This window comes from Capsicum annuum, chromosome 4 (assembly GCF_002878395.1).
Source record: "Capsicum annuum cultivar UCD-10X-F1 chromosome 4, UCD10Xv1.1, whole genome shotgun sequence".
Lineage (NCBI taxonomy): Eukaryota > Viridiplantae > Streptophyta > Magnoliopsida > Solanales > Solanaceae > Capsicum > Capsicum annuum.
In genome coordinates this window covers 22,504,310-22,514,382 of record NC_061114.1, presented here as the reverse complement: position 1 = coordinate 22,514,382, position 10,073 = coordinate 22,504,310, and positions in this window count along the sequence as shown.

Sequence of the window (10,073 nt, the reverse complement as noted above, 5' to 3'; positions counted from 1 at the left end):
ATACATTCGTAATACCAAAATAGCTGATACACTCCACCAGGTGACTGTGGTCAAAACACGGGATCGAGGGGTGCCTAACACCTTCCCCTCGATCAACAGAATTCCTTAGTCGAAATCTCTGTTCACGGATCAGTTCTACAAAGTCAAAATCATTTTGAAAAGGTTTTTCCAAAGGTAGCTTGGCACACCGTACTATGCCAAGTAGCGACTCTAAGTTTTGAATAAAATAAATCCTTTTCAACAAAAAATTTTCATCTTTTGTCACTTAATAATAAAAACCCTTTCAAACTTAAAAATAAATCTTTTTTGGTTGAAAAAGGGGTGTGACAGCTCTGGCAACTATGCTGGGGAGCATTTCAGAATTCGAGCTTATTCTTGGAGTCGTATCGACTTTGTTTGGCATTATGGGTATATAAACATTGTTTGTGATTATTATTTGTGTTATTGTTATCACTGTTGTGCATTTTCGTGCTCTTTGTCTACAGTATTTATCCTATGTGTTACCGCTTTTATATCTGGCATTATGTGTCTACCCCAGGCCTTCTTTCTGAAACAAGTCTGTAGTACACGTGTTGCACACGACCTCTAGTTGAGTCACCTTTATTTTAGGGGGGGAGCCATCGGTGTTATGGAGTAGGTGAAAATCAAAGCAGCCACTATCGACCATACGCTCCCCCGAATAGCCTTGTTAGTGAACCACAACGTAGGTCAGCCTTTAGGTCATGCTTATGTACATCATACTGAGACCTAGCGGGACCCACATGGCCCTTTATAGGAGACTCACCTCTAAAGCATCCCTACGTGCTAACTGTTGCATCTTTAAAGGTAACGTGGTCATTTGACGGACTGATTTGAAAAAAAAAATTTAGGATTAAGGTGCGTAGGCGAAAAAAAAATGAGTTGAAAAGAATGAATCAAAAGGAGTGTCGTAATTTATTTTAGAGTTCTTTATGGCCTTTGTTCTTCACAATCCAAACACTCAAAAAGATTTTTTTTTACGTTTTGCATTTATCTTCTCAAAGTACCATAAGTTCAACAAAAAAGGAAAAAAAAAGGGTTTTGTTTGCCTTTTCTACTTGTTTATCAAAAACAAAAATACCAAAAAGATTTTTCTTCATAATTGGTGGTATAGTCTTAGTTGAAGTGTCTAGTTGAAAATCCAAAAAGTTTTTATTCGTTTGCTTTTGGTTGTGTCTCTTAAGTTAGGGTCAATTTATTAGTTAATCGTTAATTGTCCAATCTGGATGAACTACGCATACCTGATTCCCTTTCCTCGGTTGGGATACGTAGGCAACCCTCGGTGGGTCCGGAAATCTTTGTGTTGGCCTTTGTCTTATTATTAGCCTAGGTCTCTCGCCCCGTAATCTAGAGTTGTTAGCCAAGTAGACTGATTTTGCTCAGTACTTCTGTCCGGCAAATTGAAGTCATGAAGTGGTCTGTCCCATCGACATATGTTTGCGTCAAAAATCCCAAGGGTTGGGAATCTTCTACTCCTTTCAAATTTTTGAGATAACGTCTTATGTGCTATTACAGGATGGATTTGTCCACCAAGTCTAGAGTCCTGATGGTTGTCAAGGTGCCCAAAAAGTTAATCAAGTGGTGGGAAATGTTTAACTATGTTGATCAGCAGAAACTGATTAAAATATTAGGTGATCTTACGGAACTTCTGCATGTTACCCCTCGTCCAGATTTAATATAGGCTTTGTTGACCTTTTGGGATCCAAGTAGTTTGGTGTTCAGGTTTAGGGAATGTGAAATGACTACTACTTTGGCAGAAATATCCAGTTTGTTGCATTTGCCCTATATCGAAAAGGATATGATTCGAGCACGAAATCATACTAGCGTGAGGTTTTTGCAGTCTTGTGGTTTAAAAAGTAAGGGTATGCATTTGAGTTGTTTAAGTGATTCGTGGGTTTCCTTAGATTTTTTGTTCGCTAGATTCGGGCCCTCGGAAGGTTTTGATTTGTTTTGGCATGAATTTTATATGACTAAGGAGAAGTGGGAGAGAAAGCGTTTTAAAGTCTTCACCCTCACTTTGTTAGGTACTTTAGTGTTTCTGCTAGAAGAAAGACGTATTAATACACGTTTGCAATCTGTGGTGATGGCTCTATTTCATAAGGATCAAAATGACAAGGGCATTAATCAAAAGGGCAGGTTCACTCTCATATCCATGATCTTAATAGAAATATATAAGGTTTTAACTGAAGTGAAGGGGGGATAAGATTTTCTTAGGGCAGTAACCTGATATTGGAGTTATGGATGATGGAGCATTTGGATGCGCCTTCTTTAGTTAGACCAGATGTGGTTGATCTTTGTATTCCCAATCGAGTGACAGCCATGGACCTCAGGTTGCGTTTGGATAAATTCTCGCTACTCGTGGGATTCGACGCTTGGATTGAATTTCTTGAGTCAAGAACCGAGAATAGCATTTTGTGGACTTGTCAGTGGCTTCGACCAAAGATAATCTTGTTTGGTTGTCAAATGCAGCTCCTTCTAGTTATGTTAGGGCTTAATTGCACTAGACCATATAGTCCTTCTAGGGTAATGCGCCAGTTGGGTAGGCCGCAGGACATGCCACCAGTAGTGGATCTTCTAAAAGATGTTGCATACTTCAAGGACCAAGCCTTAGGTGAAAGCAAATACGAGCAGTTCTGGAAGCATGCAACAAAGCTAGGTGTGGACTCTCTCAAAGAAAGTTTGGATAATCCAGGGTAAACTCAGGGATATGGGGTCTGGCTTCAATCCATCCCTCGGGGTATCAGTCAACCCATACCAGCACAGCTTAAAGGGAGAATACAGGAAGAATGTATATTTGACGACCATCAGGATGAAAGTCAAAGTGGAGACACTGAGAGTTCAGTTAGCAGATTTGTTCAAGATTGTAGAAAGGTGTCAGAACAATCGTTCTAATTCCACTCCTCGTGAAGCAAGAATACGGGCCCAAAGCTTCCTCCCCAATATCAGGGTATCTTTGCAGGACATGCTACAAAGTTTGAATGGGAGAAAGAGAACTTCACAGGAAGGTCCATCTCAGTCAGGGTCATCACGTATAGCACCAGTCTAAAAGAGCATTTCTTATCTTTGTTCAATTTAAGTCTTTTATGTTTCTGTCATTGTAGGGTGGCGTCAGTTTTAAGTCGGAGTCAAGTTGTTTTGGTATTAGGGTCTTTATTAGTAATTTCACGTATGTCATCTTAGGGGTCTAGAATGTTATTTTGTATTTGTTGTTTACTTTTTAAAGCGGTCCTAAATTCATTGCATGTTTTGTTTCTTTATTTCATAAAAATGTTATGAGGTTACGTCTTTCTTTTGTTTGTTTGTTTTCGTTTTTGTAAAAACAAAAAAAAACTTCAATTATGTAATGTTTATGCATATGCTGCCCGAACTACGCAAGAGCTAATTCATATACAACATGATACGTAGGCAACCTACTTTTGGGTTCGATCTAATCGTTTTGTTTCGTTGTTTTTCATTATTTTTCCTCTTTTAAAGAAAAAAAAGCCATAAAGAATGATAAAATAAAGGTAGATAACGAAAGAAGAAAAGAAAGAAAGGATGATGAGACAATAAAGGGAAAGAACAGAGACTGATACGAAAAATAAGAGAGAGGGAAAGAAAAAAATAAAAATAAAATAAAATAATAATAATAAGTGTAGCTAAAAATCGGGATGATGTTAAAATGACCTCGCTACCCTCAAAAGCTGGTAGAAATGAATTTAGGACAATTTTACCAATGTGATTCCCATGCTTGTTGTGTGTTTTAATCCTAACGGATGTCGTCTTTGATAAGCATGTTCTTTCAGCTAACAGTGGTAGATTTGCAGCACTCTGGCTAGTCACCCATGCTTCACTAGATCAAAAGCAAAGCTTGTCATGGCTAGCAAGGAGATTGAAAATTCGCTCATTAACCCGGATTAGGATCACATGGAAGAAAGTTCAGAACACAATGATGAGGTAGTAAGGCTCAGGCAACAATTGATAGATTTACACCGGGCATGGGCCAGCGGAATGCTTCCTCCTCCGCTCCCTGAAGGTCTTGGGAATATCTCTAATTGCCCACCGCTCTCTCAGGCGCAATTCTCTGCTCCTACTGAGTCACCTGAGCACGCGCTAGGATTCACTCCACGACATTATTATCCTAGCAGTTCTGGTGCGCCCTTGGCAGCTCCCCAATCAAGACCCATTGCTCAGCCGGCGCCACCGATCACACCGATATTCGTGGCTCCGCCACCACCTGAAGCTCCCTTATATGTTGTGCATCCCACAATGAGGCTTCCTAGGTCTGCCAGTGAGCCAGTATTGAAGGTTCCAGATAGTCAGTATTATGCCCCGAAGCCTACTTTGAGAATGAATGAATCGTATGGGTACACTCAGCCACCTGCATTTCCATTTGATACGGAGAAACCTGTCGCAACAGAGGAACAGGAAGTCATAGCACGGAAGTTGAAAAGTTTAGAACAGGCTATGAGGAATTTGCAAGGAATCAGAGATTATAAGAGTGTTTCCTATAAAGATCTTTGCATATTCCCAGACATCAACCTTCCCCTCGGATTTAAAATGCCCAAGTTCAAGAAGTATGCAGGGCATGGTGATCCCGTGGCATACTTGAAACATTATTACAACCAGTTGAGGGCTACAGGAGAAAGGGAAGAGCTGCTCATGGCCTTCTTTGGTGAGAGTCTTTCTGATCTAGCTTCAGAATGGTTTATCAATCAAGATATCGACAAGTGGAATAGCTGGGATGACTTAGCTTCTGAGTTTGTTCAACATTTTTAGTATAACATCGACCTGATTTCGGATGAAAAATCCTTGGTCAACATAAAGAAGAAAAACACTGAAGGTTTTAGGGAATACACGATAAGGTGGCGTGAACAGGCCGCCAGGGTAAATCCTCCAATGAAAGAAAGTAAGTTGGTAGAGGTTTCATTTAGGCACAGGATGAGACCTATTTTCAACATTTACTTCTGGCAATGGGAAAGTCTTTTATTGAAGTCCTCAAAATGGGGGAGATGATAGAGGCCAGAATCAAGACCAGCTGAATAGTGATTTTTGCTGCATTGAAAGCCACCACACAAGCGATTCAAGGTGGATCTGGCCTATTCAGAGGTAAAAAGAAGAAAGAGGACGTGGTGACTGCCGTAGCTGAAACCCATTCCTATCCTAAAAGACCAACTCGCCCCTATCCCCAATCCCAAACCTAAGTTTACACCCAAGCTCCATATATTTCTCCCCACCATTACTACCCACCACCAAAACCTTTATATTCCATTCCACCACCCCCGTACCCAGTATAAGCACGCAGCCATATGCCCAAACCCTTTCTTACCCGCAGTGGCGTGCGCAAGCTCCACAAAATCGCCCATTCGCTTCACCAAATTACCAAAACCCCTCCAGACCCGGTTTTTAACCTAGGCCCGAGTATAAGAGAGAAGTCGGTCAAAAATCAATTCACACCTCTTGGGGAGTCATATGCTAGCCTGTTTGATAGGTTGAGAAAGTTGAAGGTCTTAAGCCCAATTCAAGGAAGGCTTTCAAATCCACCGCCGAAGAATCTTGATTATTCTTTAAGGTGTCCGTACTGCTCTGACATGCCAGACATGATATCGAGAAATGCTGGTATTTAAAAAGAGCTATCCAAGATTTAATTGACATAAATCAGATACTGGTCCATGCCCCGGAGGGTCCAAATATTAACCAGAATCCGTTGTCAACCCATGCTGAAACCAATATGTTAGAATTGATATATGATGGGAAAGAGTCTTCAAAGTGTTATAAACCTATTGTCAAGATACAGACCATTGAGGAGAAATCAGTGAATATAGCAGTCTTTGAAAGCAATATCATTGAGCCAGGAAGGAATGAGAGAAGATAAAGCCCAAGAAAGCACAAAGAAACCCCTGATCACAGTACAAGGTGCCAGAAGGTATGTTGATTTAATTTAGGATAAACTTAAGTTGACAGTGGTAGGAGCTCTGAGTCAGCCCATCTTGACGGTGAAAGGAGCACTGGCAGCACCTATTGTCCTCAAATCGGTGACCTAACCTCTGATTGTTAATATAAAAAGGGTCCCCTAGAATTATTGGCGAACTGTGATGACCTATCACGGGAAAAAAGTAGTGGAAGATGTAGATGAGGTAGGGGGTTTGACTAGGTCAGGAAGATGCTTCGTGCCTGAAAGTTTAAGAAATTCCAAGCCAATTGTGAGTAGACCGTCATCTATCAAAAATCCTATCATCGAAAAAGAAGCCGAAGAATTTTTGAAAAAGATGAAATTGCCAGAGTATTCAATAATAGACCAGTTGAAGAAAACCCCTGCTCAAATTTCCCTCTTATCTTTGTTGTTGCACTCCAAGGAGCATCGTCATATTTTAATAAAGGTATTAAATGAAGCATATGTTCCTAGGGATATTACAATAAATCAGCTTGAGAAAATGGTCGAAAAAATCTTTGAGGTCAATCAGATCAGCTTTTCTGACGATGAATTACTTGTTGAAGGTACAGGGCATAACCGGGGCCTTTACATTACAGTGAAGTGCAAAGAGTTCTACGTCACTCATGTCATGATTGACGGAGGTTCAGGTGCAAATACCTGCCCTATTTCTACTTTGCACAAGTTGAACATTGGTGCTGAGAGGATCAGGCCCAACAATGTATGTGACAGGGCTTTCGATAGTGCAAAATCAAACTCCATTGGTGAAATAGAACTAATGTTGACCATAGGGCCTATTGAGTTTGCCATAGAGTTTCAAGTATTTAATATAGACTCCTCTTACAATCTATTGCTGGGAAGGTCATGGATCCACAAGGCCAAGGCGGTTGCATCTACACTGCACCAAAGAAGAAAGTTTGAGCATGACAGGAAAGAAGTGGTAATTCACAGTGAAGGAGATTTGTCCGCCGGCAAAGATTCTCCCTTGTCTCTTATTGAAGCAAATAACGTAGAAGAGACATTCATCTATCAAATTTTTGATACAGTGCTAGTGAATCGTATCCTTGAATGGTAGGTTATACCAGGACCACAATTGTCTTCCACTTCTATCATGATGGTGAGTGAACTTTGGAAATACAAATTTGAGCCACGAAAGGGTTTGGGAGCATCTCTGCATGGTATAGTTCATCCCATATGTCCAAGTAAGAACGTGGGCATGTTTGGTCTGGGATTTGAGCCTACGGCTGAAGATCTGAAGAAAGCCAAGGGAAGGAAAAAAGAAACATGGTCACTCCCTCGCCCAATGCCATTACTCAGTGAATCATTTATTAAAAGCAATGTCACGAAGCATGTGGAATTTGAAGTTGAATTGGTTGATGACTGCCAGAACCTTTTTATTGAAATTGATATGGTCGAAGCAGGAAAAGGTACCAATATGGCAAACGTGCAATTCATAGGTCTAGCTATCCGGCTCAATAATTGGGAAGTCACTCCTCTCCCCGTCAGGGGGAAGTTTTGGTAGTTATTTTGTTTTTTTTCTATTTATCTGAGTTATTTCAGGGTTGTAATTCGGATTTTAGTTTGTTTATGTTATGTTGGCATCTATGTTTAAACCCTTCTATCTTTTTATTTAATGAAATTCAATGTCTCTTTTGATTCGTGTCTAATATATTTTGTTTTTCTTTTTTTATATACAGTTCTCTTTATGCTGATTTTAATGACATAACATGTATGCGGAATTTTCAGCCTGATCTTAAAATCCAAACTCATCAAGATGTAACGAAGCAGGATGGGGAATATGATGAAGAAGAAGCACTAGAAGAAATAAGCAAAGAGTTGGAACAGTTTGAAGACAAACCGAATCCTAATTTGAATGAGATTGAGCCAATAAATCTAGGGAATCAAGAAGATATTAAGGAAACTAAAATCAGCGTACATGCTTTGCCACAGCTAAAATATTGAATGATTCAAGCATTAATTGATTATAAGGATGTTTTTGCATTGTCTTATGATGATATGCTTGGTTTAAGCACTAAATTAGTAGCTCATAAATTACCAACTGACCCCGCATTCCCTCCTGTCAAACAGAAGTTGAGGAAGTTTAAAACTGATGTAAGTATTAAAATCAAAGAGGAAATCATGAAACAACTTGAATCCAAAGTAATTCGAGTGGCTCGTTATCCTATATGGTTATCCAATGTTGTTCCCGTACCAAAGAAAGATGGCAAAATTTAAGTGTGTGTTGATTACTGTGATTTGAACAGAGCAAGTCCGAAAGATGATTTTCCACTTCCCAACATCCATATTTTACTAGACAACTGTGCTAAACATGAGGTTGCCTCTTTTGTGGATTGCTATACTGGATATCACCAGATTATTATAGATGATGAAGACGCAGAGAAGACGTCTTTTATCATACCATGGGGAACCTATTGTTATCGACTGATGTCGTTCGGTTTGAAGAATGCTGGAGCAACATACATGAGAGCCATGACCACTATGTTTCATGATATGATGCATAAAGAGATTGAGGTCTACGTGGATGATGTGATTATTAAGTCAAAATGTCGGTCCGACCATGTTAAAGATTTAAGAAAGTTCTTTGAAAGGATTTGCACGAATAATATCAAGCTCAACCCGGCAAAATATGTATTTGGAGTTCCATCTGGAAACCTATTGGGGTTTGTAGTCAGTCGTCGAGAGATTGAATTAGATCCCTCGAAAATCAAAGCCATTCAGGATTTGCCCCCGCCCAAGAATAGGACAGAGGTGATGAGTTTTCTTGGTAGATTGAATTACATTAGCAGGTTTATTGCTCAACTCACAACCTCTTGTAAACCCATATTCAATTTACTGAAAAAGAGTGTTATGGTAGAATGGACTGAAGAATGTTAGGAAGCGTTCGACAGAATCAAAAGATATTTGTCAAATCCGCCCGTACTGGTACCACCGGAGCCTGGTAGGCCTTTGATCTTATATTTATCATTCATGGAAAATTCTTTTGGTTGTGTCCTGGGTCAACATGATGTCACAGGCAAAAAGGAGCAGGCTATTTATTATCTTAGCAAGAAGTTCACCGTATATGAGGTCAGGTATACTCTTCTTGAAAGGAAGTGTTGTTCCCTAACTTGGGTAGAACAGAAGTTGAAGCATTATCTCTCATCCTATACTACTTATCTCATCTCCCGCATGGATTTTTTAAAGTATATCTTTCAGAAGCCTATGCTGACAGGTCGATTGGCAAAGTGGTAAATATTGTTTATCGAGTTTGACATTGTATATGTGACTCGAACTGCCATGAAATCCCAAGCCTTGGCAGATCATCTTTCTGAGAATCCTATCGATGAAGAGTACGAGCCATTAACGACATATTTGTCGTGTGTTGATAAAGTCGTTATAGATGCTGATCCAGGTTAGAAGCTGTTCTTCGATGGAGCTGTCAATATGAAAGGAGTCAGAATAGGTTCATTTCTTATCTTTGAATCGGGATAATATTTTCTCGTAATAGCACAGCTTCGATTCTACTGTAATAATAATATGGCAGAGTATGAAGCCCGCATTCTTGGTTTGAGGTTAGCTGTTAATATGGGAGTCCAGGAATTATTAGTGTTGGGGGATTTGGATTTGCTCGTCCATCAAATTCAAGGTGATTGGGAGACGCGTGATTTGAAGCTCATCCCGTATCGATAATGCTTATAGGAGCTATGTCAACGGTTTGTGTTAGTAAAATTTAGGCATATTCCAAGGATTCATAATGAAATTGCTGATGCTTTAGCCACTCTGTCTTCAATGCTCCAACATCCTGATAAAGCCTACATCGATCCAGTGCATATACAGAGTCATGATCAGCATGCTTACTGTAATGCGGTTAAAGAAGAGCTCGATGGAGAACCTTGGTTCTCGGATATCAAGCGATACATTCAGTCAGGAGAATACCCATCATATGCCACCAACGATCAAAAGAGGACTATTAGGCATTTGGCTAGTGGATTTTTCTTAAGTGGGGAAATCTTATATAAGAGAACCCCAGTTCTGGGACTTTTGAGGTGTGTAGATGCAAGAGAAGCCTCGGTAATCATGGTTGAAATACACTCTGGAGTATGTGGGTCGCATATGAATGGTCATGTCTTGTCAAAGAAGATTC